The 16147-nt window shown below is 48.6% G+C and overlaps 1 protein-coding gene across 1 annotated transcript in view; it reads left to right on the forward strand.

Moving 5' to 3' along the window:
• The first annotated feature begins 2083 nt into the window (after positions 1-2083).
• Positions 2084-16147, forward strand: part of AHNAK (AHNAK nucleoprotein) — a 69166-nt gene continuing 55102 nt past the window's right edge. The window contains 1 exon segment of the mRNA XM_048512882.1: positions 2084-2235. The gene's annotated coding sequence lies outside the window, so the exon portion shown is untranslated.

Below are 16147 nucleotides of genomic sequence, written 5' to 3' on the forward strand. Positions count from 1 at the left end.
GCGACCCTGTTACCAAAGCTGATGGAGAAACATTACAATCTGGCCTTGTCACCAGCCAGAGGTGTAGCCAGCTCGGGGGGAGAAGTCGCGACACACACACTGTACATCTCTCATACTCTTGAAGGTGAGAACAAAGAGCATTCTGGGGGGGAGTGGAGGGCCGAGACACCGAGAGGCGTGGCAGAGGCCGAGGAGAGCCACCACCAGTGCACCAGGCGCTTCCCTCCCCTGCAGCTCCCGATGCAGTTGAGCCCACCTCTGTCTGGGGTCAATTACACGGTACAAATATTTAGTGATCTGTCCCAGTTTTGGCATAATACCAAAGTGAAGTGGGGAGCATCGTGGCCCTGAGTCTTTGGGCCAAGAGTGTGTAGCTCAAGAGGTAGTAGAAGAAGAATGGCACAAAGCTCTGGAGGTGGAAAAAACTATCGCGGAAGAGGCAGTCCTGCTAAAACAAAGGGTCCCAGACCGTTTGAGGCCTGAGAATTATCTCTGGTGGTTCAAGGGTTACACTACAGGGGTCCTGCCTTGCTAACAAAAAAATGGTGCCTAGGTGAGCAGGCCGTTAAGAAAATCACTTCTACCCCATGAAGATAAATCCAGAATATGGAGACAGCCCGGTTTATTAAAGTGAATTGTATAATAATAGTGTGTGTGTAACAAAAACAACTCTTCATGATACATTACAACTTCCTGAAGCCTCTGGGTGAGGCTCGAATTGTAATGAAAGCCAACAACCAGCTAAAGATCTGGCAGCTGTGAAATCTACCATAATAATAATAATATGATCTGTGAAATCTACCATAATAATATTAATAATAATCGGATGGTGATCTTTCCACAAAGAGCATATCAGAATGATCGCAGCAAAGTGGCGTGGGGGGAGTCAGAAAGTCCAAGACTGGAAGAGCCATGGTCCTGTGGGCACGCTCCAAAAAAAAAAGACTACTGCAGTCTGAGGATCAAGGCTAAACAGGTCTGCACAAGCAAGCAGTGTGGCCAAGCCATGTCCTCTAGAATGTTCCCAGAATCCTTTGAGCTTCACCGATCTTCCCTGGCCAGCTTGGTGTTGTTTAGGCCTTCTAGAAAGGTGCCAACCTCCAGGTGGCACCTGGAGATTTCCCTTTGTTACAGTTGATCTGCAGACAACCAAAACCAGTTTCCCTGGAGGAAATGGCTGGCTTGGTGGGTGGAGTCTATGGCATTATATCCTGCTGAGGTCAGTCCCCTCCCCAAATCCCACCCTCCCCAGGCTCCACCCTCAAAATCTCTGGGTATTTCCCAACCCAGAGCTGGCAACCTTAGCCTTCTAGGCCTTGCCTTCGACGGTGTATACAGAGAGTAACTCTGCAACCAACCCACATTCCCTTCCCACCAAACACTGCACAGGAACAGTGATCATAATGGATAATCCGGCTTCATTTTTGAAGCCTCTACAGTAGCACTTCTGGTACAGGGAATCCCAATCAGCATTGGAGCAACCCCACCATTTCCTGAGAGCGACAGTGGCGTGGTGGTTAAGAGCAAGTGTACTCTAATCTGGAGGAACCTGGTTTGATTCCCCACTCTGCCGCTTGAGCTGTGGAGGCTTATTATCTGGGAATTCAGATTAGCTGCTGTGCACTCACACGCACCAACTGGGGTGACACTTGGAGCTCTCTCAGCCTACCTACCTCACAGGGTGTTTGTTGTGAGGAGGGAGAGGAAAGGAGATTGTAAGCCCCTTTGTAGGTCTCCTGCAGGAGGGAGGGGGATATAAATCCAAACTCCGCTCTCTCTTCTTCCTCTTCTTCAAGTCCTGCCCTAGTCATCCTTTGCAAGATAGACACACATGATCGAGACAGTGTTTTCCATCATGAGAAACTTTAGAAAAGGGTGGACCATGTGCAACTCCCGGGTCCTCTTTGCTGGGGCTGGCTGGAGAGGCCAGCGTGTTCGCTGAGGGCTGGCTCTGCCTCTGCCTGCTTCTCTTGGTCCCTCCCCTCCTGTGCTCTGGGAAGGGGAGAGAGTCACACCCATCCCAGGCAGAGTTACAAGAGCCCGCAGCCAGCGGGTTCTTACTCTGTGCTGCCCACTCCCTGCTCTGCAGGGATATCACAGGGAGCCACCTGCTTGCCAGGGCTCAGCCTACACACTTTCGAGAATCCCGGACCAGATCGAGGTCCCTGCAGGCACTACCAGGACATCACGCCACTGGCATGGCAGTGCCGGAGGACCTGAAGCCCTCTGACCCACAGCAGGTACCAGCTGAGGGGAGGCAAAGAGGCGGGAGGTTAGCACCCGGCAGGAGAAACACTGACCAGTGCCACCGGAATGGGGTGGGCAAGAAGGGGTCTGTCGGGGTGGGGGTGTTAGTAGTGTGGGTCCCTTCCTTTTACAGATGGGTGGGGAGGGACAGTTTTCCCAGGAGTTTTGGTGCATGGGGAGACTCCTGAAGATTTTAACCCCCCCCTCCCTCTCCTCTGAAGATGTAAATGTGCACGTTTCTCTTACGCTTTCTGCAAGGGGGTTGGCACGCTGCCGTGCTTCTAAGGGACACAGGTCTGTATTTTTTAAAGTTTTCCCTCGCAGGAAAGGGGTCCCTCCGCGCCCCGTCTCTATTTGCTGAGCCCCCTTGGCATCTGACAGTGGGCAACGCCCTTGGCACACGAGGCAGGGCGCTAGTGGGGTTGACAGAACTTCTGCAGTCGCGGGACTTTTTTTTCCTGCAGAGTTGATGGAAAGTTTGGAAGCTGGACGGCTGGCTCTGGAGCACGAGAGTTGCCCAAACTCGGGGCCACGGCTGTGCGCCCCCCCCCTTTTGAAACAGTTCTAATTATTCCGTTTGCCTTAAATGCCACTCACTTCCTCGCCCCAGAGCGAATGCTGGGTGTGACCTCCCCCTCTTGTGGAGTAGGATTGGGGGCTGCAGGGTTCATTACGTAAAGTGGGGAAGGGCAGAAAAGGACCCCACATTTAAGCAAAGAGTGGCACTCTTGCTGTCGTTTTAGTTTGCTCTGTCGGATTTGGCTTGCTCTGCCCGCGTTCAAGCTGCATGTGTGGAATGAAGCACCAGGGGCTTGTTTACATGCCGGGTTTTTTTTTTTTCTATTTTGGGAGGGGTCGCTTGCTGGAGCCACACGCATGTTGGGGTGATTTAAGGAGGGCACCGCTTTTCGAAATGCACGGAGGGATTAGGCGCGCACATGGCACCGTGCAGAAGTGGACGTGGATGCGTGCTAGGCGGCGGCTGATTCCGGAGTGACTCCCTTTTTAAAAAGTCGCAGAGAGAGCAAGTTTGCAAAGCCCGGAATGCATAATTGAAAGAAGGGCAGAGCTGATGTTTGGAGTTGGCGGTGGTGGCGGCCTCTTCTCTGCCTATGGAGGTTTTTTTTGTGGGGGGAGAGTGACACCCTTTTAAATTCAGCGGGTTTACACTGGAGTAAACCGCAGTAAGGTTTGCAGGGAAAATGCGTCTTGAGGAAGGCTGTGGTATGTTTGTAGGGGATCGTCCCTTGCAAGACCCTCCGTTAATCCGGAGTGACTCCTTAGAAGGCGAATGGACGTTTCAGGAGAATAGGCACCCGTTCCTCTCCTCCCTCGCCCCCTTTTTTTAATTCGGATTCAGACAGGAATGGGAGTGGCATCTTTTCACTCGTCCTTCTTCTTCTTTGCTCAAACTTTGTACTCCCTTTTTTTTTTTTCCGCCCAGCATGAAAGAATCCCGAAACCACTGCCTGTAGCTCTGGGGCTGGCCACTCTGGGTGGAAGCCTCCGCACCCTACAGCAGCTCTGCCCCTCCCAGTTCAGCCCCTCTCCAGCTGCCTCTCTGGAATGCCACGCTGGTTTGGAAGGGCAATACTGGCCTGAAGCAGACCTTCACCGCAGTTGGCAAATGGTCCTGCAACAGCGCTTCTGGGCACGATCGGCTGGAGCTGCAGGAGGGAGGGAGGAGCGCGGGAGGGCCCCGGCCTGCTGCAAATATTATGGGGCCAGGGGAGGTCCAGGGACCCGTTGATCTGCCTGGAGCAACATAATCCCCAGGGAGTGCATATGCCTGCCCATCTTTCGCGGAGAGGGAGGAAGTGGCTTAGTGGTATAGGCTGCCGCGTGGAATAGCCCTGTAGGGCGTGGCTGGGGGAAGCCCCATGGCGTGATTCACGCCCGGTGGGTCCTTTGGCTAAGTGTACAGCCATGTGGCGTGGACTGGGAACATTTGCGAAGTTCTGATCTGTGTTGTCTCTGCTATGGGCCACTGGAGGGGTAGCCAATATATTGTACTGCAAGGAGGGGCACAGAATCCCCACCAGCAAGGATTAGGGTTATGGATTTTAAGGGGGCTCAAGAGGGCCTGGCGTTTTGTGGTGCGGGAGAGATTTTGGGGCATTTCCCACCCTTCTCTGAAGCCACGTGGCCAGGGTTTTCTCACCAAACAAGGATTGAAAGAGTCTTGAGGAGGGGCTGGCCCAGGGGGTTATGAAGAAAGTGGGATAGTTTTGAACGCCTTGCAGAGCTCCTGTAGGGCTTTCTGGGTTTGCAGTTTTAAAAAGGCTGTGTGGGAATTGTATTGGTTCCTGGAGGGGTGTGTGTCTGTGCCCCTTTTGCAGTTTCGTCTGCTTTACTGTAGCTAAACCTTTAACACCTTCAAAGTGATAGGAGCCAGACTGTTTTGGAAATATGGCCTGTGCTGTAGAGAGGCCGAGGAAAAGCCTCTGAAGAGATTGAAGTCCACTCCATGTTCTAGGAATATTTGCAGCGATTGTTGTCAGGCTTACTGGGCTACACTGAAGGTCCCACAACTACTTTTCCATCTGCAAATGCTACAATTTCTCCTCGATTTACTAGGAGATAGATTATTTAAGAGGAGGAGAAGAGCCAAAGTGGTGTAGTGTCTAAGAGTTGTGTACGTACTCTAATCTGGAGAACTGGGTTTGTTTCACCGCTCCTACACGTGAAGCCTGCTGGGTGACCTTGGGCTAGTCACAGTTCTCTCCAAACTATCTCAGCCCCACCTACCTCACTAGGGCCCCTTCCCGCACACGCAAAATATGCGTTTTCAAACCACCTTCACAACTGTTTTGCAAAGTGGGATTTTGCTATTCCTTAGCGAGCAACACAAGAGCACTGAAAGCTTGGTTTGAAGACATTCCATTCTGCATGTGTGGGCAGATGAGCCCTAGGAATTGTCCCTGTTATGGGGAGAGGAAGGGAAAAGGAGTTTATAAGCAGTTTTAAGACTGGGGTGCTGTGTGGTTTCCGGGCTGTATGGCCGTGTTCTAGCAGCATTCTCTCCTGACGTTTCGCCTGCATCTGTGGCTGGCATCTTCAGAGGATCTGATAGAGGATCTTCCTACTATCAGATCCTCTGAAGATGCCATACAGAACAGGAAAATACTATGGGAGAAAGAATACTGCTAGAACATACTTCAAGCCTACAATTCTTCCAGTGATTCCGGCCGTGAAAGCCTTCAACAATACAGTTTTAAAACTCTCTACAATTGAGAATAGTAGAGTCTAAATCCAAACTCTTCTTCTCCAGTGCCTTTTTCAGGCAGGGCAAGCCAGAGCATACTGGTTCTGTAACTTTCTGGAGTTGATTCCACCCTTGCCTGGTTGCAGCTCCTCTTGGTCATGGGGTTTTTTTTGGGGTGTGGCACTCCTGTCTTGCTTTGGGAAGCAGCAAGCGGATTTAGCTTGGTGAGGCAAGAGCTCTCATCTGCTATTGAAGCCATCTCCCTCTCCCTTAGGCGAGGGAACTTGTTCAGGGCTCCGAACACAGCCACAAAAGTTTTATTTGAATTCAGTTGACACCAAAGATTAACTTCTCTGTTTTTTTTTCCTGTGGCAGGCAGCCCGGGCTTGCTGGCTGACAGGCTGGCGCAGAGGTGGCCGGCCTTTCTGGAATTGCTGGGGTTGAAAAGGGGATTTGGAAGGGTGTGGAAGACACTTCTTTTCAAATTAGTTGCTCTTTGCTTGAGATGGTTGGCCCTTGGCTTGGTGGAGGCCAACAGACTGGGTTGCCAAAGAGAACATTGTACAAATTGGCAAAGTTATGACAAAAGGACAGAGAACTTTGTGTCCTCCATTTTAAAATGAGGAGCCTTGTAATTGGCGCCAGGTGGTAGGCTATATGGCCTGGATTCAAAGACTGCGGGGACAGCAGAGGGTCACTCGGAGTGGCAACAGGAGGTGTGGTTAACTTTGCAGACAGATAACTCTCTCTGTTGCACATGTATTTATGTTTCTAGGGTTATTTTTGATAGATATGGTTCACTCGTTTTCAGATCACTAATGGCGGTCGCATGTGACTGGATGCCCTTCCATACAAAAAATTCTCCACCTTGCCTCTCCTAACCTTTCTCCCAGATTTTCTAAGTGTGGGCTTTTTTTTAAAAAAAGGGAGGCACACTCAATTATTTTGTGCCCCAAAGAGTTTGATATAGTACAGTTCAAACACAGGTTCACCTCAGAACAAGGCCCTTGAAGCACAAGGTGAGACAGGGCAAGCAACTGGAAGGAGAAAATCTGAGCTAACTTTCGTTTACTTCAGAAACCTGAAGTTGGTTCTAGCTGAACCCGCATTTGCTTCTTTCTTCCTTGTCCATGCCATCTTGCCCATAATGATCTCTGCTGAGCCAGAAAGAAGGAAACTTCCTTCCTTCCTTTTTCCCATGGTGCCTTGGCCTACCAGGGCCCTCTTGCATTGCTTGACATGTGTGTTCTTTCTGATAGGCCTGATTTCCAAAGCATGGCATGTTAATTTGTTTTCAGCTGCGCCCCCCCCCCTTGCAGTCTATCCCTTTGCAAAAAAGTCTGCTTGAAAGCAATAATGAAGCAAGAGAGAAAGAAAAAGGCGATATAGGTTTGCGGTCAAGAAGACTTTTTCCTCGAGTCCTTCTAGAAACCTGAGGTGAAATTATTCCAGAAATGGAGTGCGTTTGGCGAATGTGCATATCCGGTTTCTAGACTTCTTGTTGAGAAATCTGCACTTTCCTTTTTCGGAAAGGGTGTTGGCTTTTGGCAAGTAGAATCCTAAATGTCACAATTTGGAGATCTTTCTCCACAGCTTCTCAAGGTCTTTGGGCTACCATTGTTGAAAACTTGGTAGGCTGAGATTCTTTGGTTCGGTTAACGTCTCTGCTCTCTTCCAAAAGGGAAACACGAGGTTGGCACACGTGAGGCGAAAGCTAGTTTGCGTTCCTAAAGGAAATGTGCTTTGGAAAGGATTGCAGAGCCTTGATTCTTCCAAGGTTCTGGTCCAAGTTTTGGAGAGTACTTTATTACTGGTCACGTTGCATTATGGGTGACAATAAATGGGAATAGTTCTGAATGACCATGGAAGATGCTGAAGATAGGAAAAAAAATGTTTGACAGATGCTTGAAGGAAGAGGGGAATTTAGGGAGAGTTGTCAGAGCCCTGGAGCAGCCAATGTGCTGGACACTGGATTCGAAACAGATTTGAAATACATGCCATGGAAAGTGGAATCCTGTCACTTGTATTAACTATGTAAATTGGCTTAATTTCCATACCTCCTTTATTTGCATACTTCTACCACTTTTGCTCATTTTCATAATTGTGGTTTTGCTGGTTGTAAGCAGGCAGAGAGCATAAGTACGTCGAACTGGAAATCTTAGGTGGCAAAATGAGATTTTGTGGGGCAGAGCACTTTCAATCATAAGGACTAGAAACCTGCTTTTGTTTAACAAAAGTGGGTACTGGGTTTGATTGATTTACCCTTGACTACAATGGCGCCAAGGTATAGTTACATGTATTGGAGTTTATATCAGTTGCATGGATTTTATTACGTGGCATGAGTTATGATGTTGTGAATGCTTCCTTGTAAGCTGCCCTTGATAATAAATAAATAAATACAATTTGAAGCAGAGTCTCTCTGGCTGCCAAATTCTGCATCTGCCGGTCTCTGTGCAGAATACATCCCACTTGGCCTCTCCAGTCTACACTGTGTGCGTTTCAGCCTCCCAGCCCTTCACCTCCATAATTAGAGGTGGCCGCATACTCTTTGTGGATCTATGACACCTGGCATGTTTGTGAAGGGTGTGGAGAGACCTGTTAACCTCACATTCTGTGCCTGTATGTGTACCTGCACCAAGGAGACAGAGGAATAGCTTTGCAGATGAATCCGTAGTCTCCGTGCAAGCAGTTCTTTCGGTGTTTTATTTGCAGATTAACAACCCTGACAATTTTGTCATTCCTAGGGAAGGGGCTGTGGCTCCTTGTGAGAGCATGTGCTTGGCATGCAGAAAGTCCCAGGTTCAATCCCCGGCATCTCCAGTTATTAGGTAGGATTAGTAGGAGGTGATGGGAAAGACCTCAGCCTGAAAACCCGACGAGCTGCTTCCAGTCAAAGTGGACCATTTGTACTGCAATAAATGAGCGGTCTGACTTGCTATAAAGCAACTTCATATGTGTGTGTTTTTCTTGCCAGTGTGGTAAGTCAGTGGGCAAAGCATACTTTCTCAGTGTGAGTGTCAATCTGGATTTAGGCCTTATCACTTGAGACTGCAGGCATGGGATCCTAGGATAGAATGCTCCTCCATATCAAAATAAATTCCCTTCACCCTAGAAGAGTAGCCTGTCAGGAGTATGGTTCTAGCCAAGTCTGAGAAGCAAGTTTGTTGTTTTAGATACGGCTATCGCTGCGCATGGTGTGTTTTAAAGTACAAGAAGACAGATTCCTGCCCCAAGGCACTTACTGTCTAAAACTAGATACAGAGGATAGGGAGGAAGAGGCGAAGAATGGAGGAATGTGTATTCAGTTCGCTTGCATGCACTCAAGATAAGGTATGGGGTCATGCCCAGGGCTTTCAAATTCATCATAGGAGTTTCTATCTGCAATCTGAAATGGAACAGCCCAGGAACAAGTTTATTATCTCAGTGAGAACTATACGCTTGTGTGCATGGCTTTTGGCCTGTTTGTAAGTCTTTCAGAAATGGCAGGCCTCAATGCGAGTTTTGAGGGGAGGAGAAAAGGACACTGAATAGCACTGGATGCAGAATTAAGTTCTTGGGGAGTCCCCACTCTCGGATTTTCATGTTTCTAGTTCTTATGGTTACAGAGATATATTTGAAAGTGTTGGGGCAATGCTTGGAAGGGTTACTACCATGTTTCTCCGAAAATAAGTCAGTGTCTTATATTAATTTTTGCTCCCAAAGATGCGCTGTGTCTTACTTCAGAGGATGACTTAGTTTTTCGCTCCACAGCTGCATGCTCTGGTGTTCTGTTCGACGGGCATGCTTCCAAACAAAAACTTTGGTACGTCTTACTTTCGGGGGATGTTTTATATTTAGCACTTGAGCAAAACCTCTACTACGTCTTATACTCAGGGGGTGTCTTATTTTCAGAGAAACAGGGTATGTGAGATTTCCCATGGCCAGGGTATGTGTGCTTTCCCCCCTAACAAAGCAGAATAATGAGACTACGCAACATCTGCACGATTGAGTCAAGATGCAGAATTCAGGAGTCTCCCAACCCCCAGACTGGAATTTTAATTCAGAGGCATGGTCCTGAGGGTTCTTGGCTCAAGGTTAGAGGGTTCAATGCATGCTGAAAGTTCCATATCTTGTCCTTGAGATCTCCGGACTGGGAAAGACATTTCTCTGTCTGGGACCTTGGGCAGCCGGTAGCAGCCAGAATGAGCTGTACTAAACTAGAGTTGACCCATCGTCTGACCTGTTAGAGGCCAGTTTCACATTGCAGTGGTTCTGGCGAGGGCCCATAGCTCTGCGAGAAAGCACATGCTCTGCCTATGGGAGCTCCCAGTTTCAATCTTTGGCATCTACCTGAAAGGGGATCTTGAACAGCAGGTGCTGGAAGAGACCTTTCTCTACTGCAGATGGCGGGGAGCTCCTGCCAGTCCCGCAGTTCTGAGCAAGATAGATGGACAGGCAGCCTGAAGTTTGTATCCAGCTGCTTCATGAATTGGCGCATAACAAAACTGAGCCTGCCGCCTCCAGCCGGCCTCTCTTCTCTTCCTGTACCAAGTACGGCAGTTTGCTGATGGAAAGACTTAATTCTTCCTCCAGGCTCTGTTGTTTTCCTCTTTGTTTGCACCCCTCCCATTACACTTGTGCATTCCTTGGATTTCTCGATCTCCCTCTTGCATCCCTGAAGGGCGTGGGGATCGGCTGTCCTGCTTTTTAAATGCTTTAGCGCTCTGCCCAATTCCATCCTTCTGTTCGTGTCTAGCAGAATCTGAATAAATAAGCAAACATCAGAACAATATTTGCTTAATTTATGCAGGAGTTTGCAAATGGCAGGATTTAGATACACGCAGGTCTGCATCTGAAAAGACATCTTGCTACTGCTGTGTTTTAAAATCTGCGTAGCACATGAGGATTACGTATGCCCAGGGTTCTGATTCTGCGAGTGAGTTCCAAGTTCTGGCATCAAAGGCAGGCTTTTTTTGTTATTCCCTCCACTAACTTAAATTTGGAGACACGTTTTACTCTTTTTTGCGATTGGGAAAGGTAAGATTGTGTAAGACTGAAAGACGAGCCCACCGTCTGTGTTTCCATATGTTCTGGATATGTGTCCAGGTTGAGAGCAGTAACACATCCAGAGTTGCAGCAGGCAGATTCCTATGCAGATGGACAGTCTTGTTGATTTTCTGTCTTAGGAGCAATTAGGCGAGCCACTCACAGAAAACAGGAAGAGGGTTATTGGAAGGAGATAAGACCAGATCTGCAAATCATGCAGATATGCAACAGGCAGCATCCTCTGTGGGTAGCTCTACATGATTCTGTTATTGTTAATCATATTTATCTCTTCAGACTAGCTATCCTCTCGTGGTAAACAGGGGGTTTACTGCTTTGCATCTGCTCTGAGTTTCTTCCCTGTAGAGAGGAGAGGTTTGTGCCTATGTGGCAGGGCAGAGACTCCCAGCTCTCCGATTGTTTGCCTGACCTTACTGTATTCTTTTTCTGCCTCTTGCACTCTGTTTTGGGATGCTAGTACTGTTGTATGAGACGGTTTATCCCAGAAAGCCGTGGGGTGATGAGGAGGTGCCGTGGTTCTTGGCCTGTGCTGACAGAATACCCAAATCCTCTCCTTTTGAGACTTTCTACATGTTTAACCAAACCAACGACTCTCCAGTTCTGGAAAAAAGACCAGCTCTGGCATCGTGGGATTCTAGCGGATCTATTGCTAGACGAATTTTGTTATCTGACACGTTGCAAGCTGCGTGGATAGAATGTGTTGGCGTTCGATTTCGCTTGGCACAAGATTGTGTCTAGCTTGACCACTATCTTCACGGGCTCTACAAGTGGTTTCTTCAGAGGACTTCCAGGTGGCCGAAGCTTGAACAGAACACCCTTGGCCTTCATTAATTAAATTGTTTTCCTCACCTTCTTGTTATTGATTTCCTGCTGTCTAAAGGTTGACACTGACAATATTGGGAAGGAAGTCTCTTCCAGAGGGAAAGGGCGTAGCCAAACAAGCTTGCGCACACATGAAACTGCGTTATACAGAATCGGACTACTGATCTTTCAAGGTCAGTGGCCCACTCAGACTGGCAGCGGCTCCCGATAGTCTCAAGCAGAGGTATTTCGCATCACCTCCTTACCTAATCCTTTTCACTGGAGATGCCGGGAATTGAACAGGGGACCTTCGGAAGCTCTTCCTCTGAGCTACGGCCTCTCCCCAAACTTAGTGAGGGACAGCTGTAGCTGAGCAGCAGCAGCGTTGAGGCCAGCTTGATCCAGTGCAGGGGCCTGCAACCTGCAGCTCTCCAGATGTTCACGGACTACAAATCCCATCAGCCAATTGGCCATGCTGGCAGGGTCTGATGGGAATTGTAGCCTATGAACATCTGGAGAGCTGCAGGTTGCAGGCCCCTGTTCCAGTGCGTGAGGAAGCTGCCGTCTTGGCACTGAACGAAGGTGAAGCAAGAAGACGGGGCGAGAGAATCCTGGGGGTGGAACACGGCAGGGTTGGGCAACACTGGAATGTCAGATCTTCAGCAACAGGAATCCTGGCACTCAGACACCAGTAGGTGCTGCGTTCTCTGCCTGGTCTCCTTTCTGCGAACATCCTTATCACCTTGATCTCCTTCGGGCCTGTCTCAGTACTGCGGAGCTGGGTACAGAGGGAGGGGCCAAATCGTCCCCCTCCTGCTTGCCCCACTCCCAAGGTGGTTCTACTGGCTCACTCACCCAGCGCCTGAAAACAGACAAAGGGAGATCAGTTGAGAGCTCGTTCCTGCCCTGGAGAGCTCTCAGCAGCCTCCTTAGGAAACAAGCCGGGACAGGTGCTTCTAACAAAAGACGCCAGGGATGCATCTGGCCAGGTTCTCGCGTAGGCAGCGATCATCAAGGGTGCCTGCATACGCAACGCGCCTCTGAGAATGTGTGTTCGCCTTGTGTCTGTGGGAAAAACAGGATGTGCGTTGAGCGGGCACATGAACTGATAGTGTGTGTGTTGCTGTAGTGTTGGGATGGGCTGACTTGAGGATTGTGTACTTTTGAGGCATTCCTCATTTTGCTTTGTAAATTTAAGATTGTCTGCTTTTTTCCTGTCAAGCCACAGCTGACTTAGGGCAATCCTGTAAGGTTTTCAAGGTGGTTTGGTATTACTGGGGTGCTGTGTGGTTTCCGGGCTGCATGGTCGTGTTCTAGTAGCATTTTCTCCTGACGTTTCGCCTGCATCTGTGGCTGGCATCGTCAGAGCATCTTCGTCAGGAGAAAATGCTGCTAGAACTCTGCCATGCAGCCCGGAAACCACACAACACCTAAGTGATTCCGGCCGTGAAAGCCTTCAACAATGCATTAGCATGGTTTTGCCTGCCTCCACGTTATGCCCTTGGTGTTCCCTGGAGGTCTCCCATCCAAATCCTTCCCAGGGTCGAGGCTGAGTATGTGTGAGTTGCCAAAGGTCACCAAGAATGTTTTCATGGCAGAGTCAGGATTCAAACCTGGGTTTCCCAGAACCTAGTTCAACACCTTAACCACTACACCATGCTACCTCTCATTGTATAGTTAGGCTAAAGGGAAGCTGGTATGTCTTGGTCCCCTTCCACACATGCAGAATAATGCACTTTCAATCCATTTTCAATGCACTTTGCAGCTGTCCTTAAGAGCCAAATCCACTTGCAAAGAATTATGAAAGTGGATTGAAAGTGAATTATTCTGCATGTACGGAAGGGGCCTTAAGTGGTTGATCTTCTTGCTTAAGAATGTCAGAAGTGTCTTACGCTGCATCAAATGATTGGTCTGTCAGTCAGTATTTGGTCAGATTGACTCTCAGGCCAGAGGTCTTTCACATAGTTCTTAACTGGAGAAGCAGGAGTTTGAACCTGGGACCTGCATGCCAAGCAGGTGGCCTACCGATTAGCAACAGCCCCTCCCCATCGATGCAGAGGCGTCGCAGAGAGAAATGGTGCCGGGAGCAAAATGGCGCCCCCTGCACCCCCATGCCCCATGGTAGCTACCCCCCTCCCCGCACCCCACTTCCCTGAGTGGGCAGCAGTCCTGGGCAGCCTGGCAGGGCCTGATGGAGTGGGGCCGAGGGGTGCCTGGCTGCAGCCTCTGCCGGACCTGGCGGTGCAGGGCCGAGGGGTGCCCTGTGGCAGCCCTGCTATGCCGCTTCTTCAGCCTCCATTGGCTGAAGGAGCAACTTGGCTGGGCTAGACCCAGCTGAGGGGGAAGGGGGACGGTTGTGGGAGGCGATTTTCCGCCTCCACATGATCAAATGGGGGGCCTCCTGGGGCATTTGTCCCCACCCCTCCCCGTGGTAGCTACACCACTGCATCGATCGATCCGATCACGAGTTCAGAATTCTTGGCAAAACCAAATCCTGGGCATTCAGCCATGTTGGGCAGTTTACCAGAATTTTCCCAGCGGCAGGCCATTAATCTACCTGTCGTCTGCCCATCCTCTTTGCCAAGGATAGACAGGATCTTGATCGAGTTTTCCTCCTACAAACCAACTTTTTAAAAAACATCTGCATGCCCTGCCTTTTCTGTCAACACCAGACCCTGGACAGGCAGCAACAGTAAGCAAGGTTCAAAAATATAGACACAAAATTAAATAAAATCAATGACTGCTGCCCCATAAACTGTTTTAAAGAATTCTGTCTTGCAGTCTGCTACGAAGGCCTCATGGCCTCACCCCTTTCGGAAGGCTGTTCCATAACAGGGCAGTAACAATAAAGACTGAAGAAGGGGCTGTCTTAGCCCATATCCTCAAAAAGTGAAGGGACTGAAAAGATCACCTATTATAAGAATACTTACTTGGGATATCTTAAGTTATAACTTATCTGTGTTACACTCTTGCTTTAAAATGTAGGAAATGCCTTGTTGGGGCAGAGATGAATCAAAGTTCATTTCTCCTGCATTACTCGCTAGCAGCAGGTATCACAGGGAAAGGAGAAAGAAGTTTAGTTGGCGGACAGGCGAAACTTCACTTGTTCAACGTGACAGCTGGTACTGGGCACCTCTGGGCTCTGAGTGGCATGGCTTTGGCATCTCTGTGGTAAAAGCCCTTTATACTCTGCACTGGAAATAGAAGTGGAAATCCAATTCAGTAGAATACTGGCACTGATGATTCCTTCTTGAGTGGATTTTTTATCCCTTCTCTCCTGGACGTTCAAGGTAGCAAATTCTCTTCCCCATTTTATCCTCACAACAACCCTGTACGCTAGGCAAAACTATGGAAGCGATTGGCCCACAAGTCATCCAGTGTATTGTCATAACAGGTATGAATTTGAACCCAGGTCTCTTAGATCCTACTGTGCATTGTCACTGATTCACACTGGCTATGTAGTGGGGCTAAATCCTCTTGGAAAAGCCCAAGATGATTCATGCCTAATTGTTCAGCATAATTGTTCAGCAGTCCACTAGCAGAGGATGGGCAGCCTTCCGCCCTTTTGTAATGCAGAATGTAGACACGGCATAATTCCTTCCTTCCTTCAAGAGGCAGGGTTTCAGAGTTGGAGAGGCGAAGGTTGATAGCTGTCTTGCATGCATTCAAGGTTCAATTGTAAAAGAGAGAAAGGGGGAAGGTATTTGTCTTTGTTTAAATACAATAACCAAACAGATGAGCAGTAATCGCATGTGACCTGAAACGCTGGAAGGGGAGGGAGGGGCAGCTGCCCCCCCCCCAGATGTTTAGAAAGCAATTTGAAGTGGATTTGACTGAGTTGAAAACAATTTGACTGGAAATAGAAAGTTATTTGAAATGGATTTGACTGAAGGTGTTGTTGTTTGTCTTTTTTTGCGTTACCTGTGTGCATGCATACACAGATTGCTTTTTGCCACACTGTAGTTGCTGGCCAAACAGGTTTTACAGAGAACAATGTGAAATTCTCGCCAGACCAAGAAATATCACTTGGCACTCAAAATACTAGGATTTTTTTCCCTTAGCAACATTCATGTTAATGGGGCCGCTCATTTCCCACTTGATGGTTCTGGGCAGTTTGGTCAAGAGAAAGTTACAGACCGTTTCCCGGTCATTGTGATCCTGCATTTCCTTCCTTTTTGTGTGTGCGAAGCTCCTATTGTTAAGGCCAATGTGGTGTGGTGGTTAAGAGTCTTGGAATAGGATGTAGAAGACCCGTGTTCATATCCCACGCTGCCGTGAAGCTTTCCGGGTGACCTTAGGTCAGTCACACTGGCTAGCCTCCCTCACAGGGCTGTTGTGCAGATAAAATGGAGGAATGGAAAACTATGTGTGCTGCCCTTAGCCCGGGGAGGGAGGGTGGGATAAAATTTACTACGTAAATGAATAGCTTGCCTCCTGCCATGCACACAACTGAATAGAATCGAAAGTACATATAGCTATATTTGCTTGCATTTAATCCCTTGCTATTTTTCCCTGTTTGAACCATCTATCTCTTTATTATTTCTCCCTTTTCTGTTTTCCCCTGGTCAACAATGAGACTGTAAAGTGAAGAACGGGCCTGAGGGTGTTATGTGTCCCACAGTGCACCGAAGGAGATCTGAAAGGCAGTCCCTGTTGGTGGTGTGAATGCTAATCCCATCTTTGCTTCGGATCAACAGGTCTGGAAGGCTTTTGTGTCATCTCAAAAACCTACCAGACCAGTTTGATGACAGCGGGGCAAAGGAAATGAGTGCATGTGTGTAACTGTGGAAAGAGCTGCCTTTCTCAAACTTCTTTAAACGCTTAAAAACGGTAGACAGTAGTCTTTGAAGG

The sequence above is a fragment of the Sphaerodactylus townsendi genome, linkage group LG01, assembly GCF_021028975.2.
Source record: "Sphaerodactylus townsendi isolate TG3544 linkage group LG01, MPM_Stown_v2.3, whole genome shotgun sequence".
Taxonomy (NCBI): domain Eukaryota; kingdom Metazoa; phylum Chordata; class Lepidosauria; order Squamata; family Sphaerodactylidae; genus Sphaerodactylus; species Sphaerodactylus townsendi.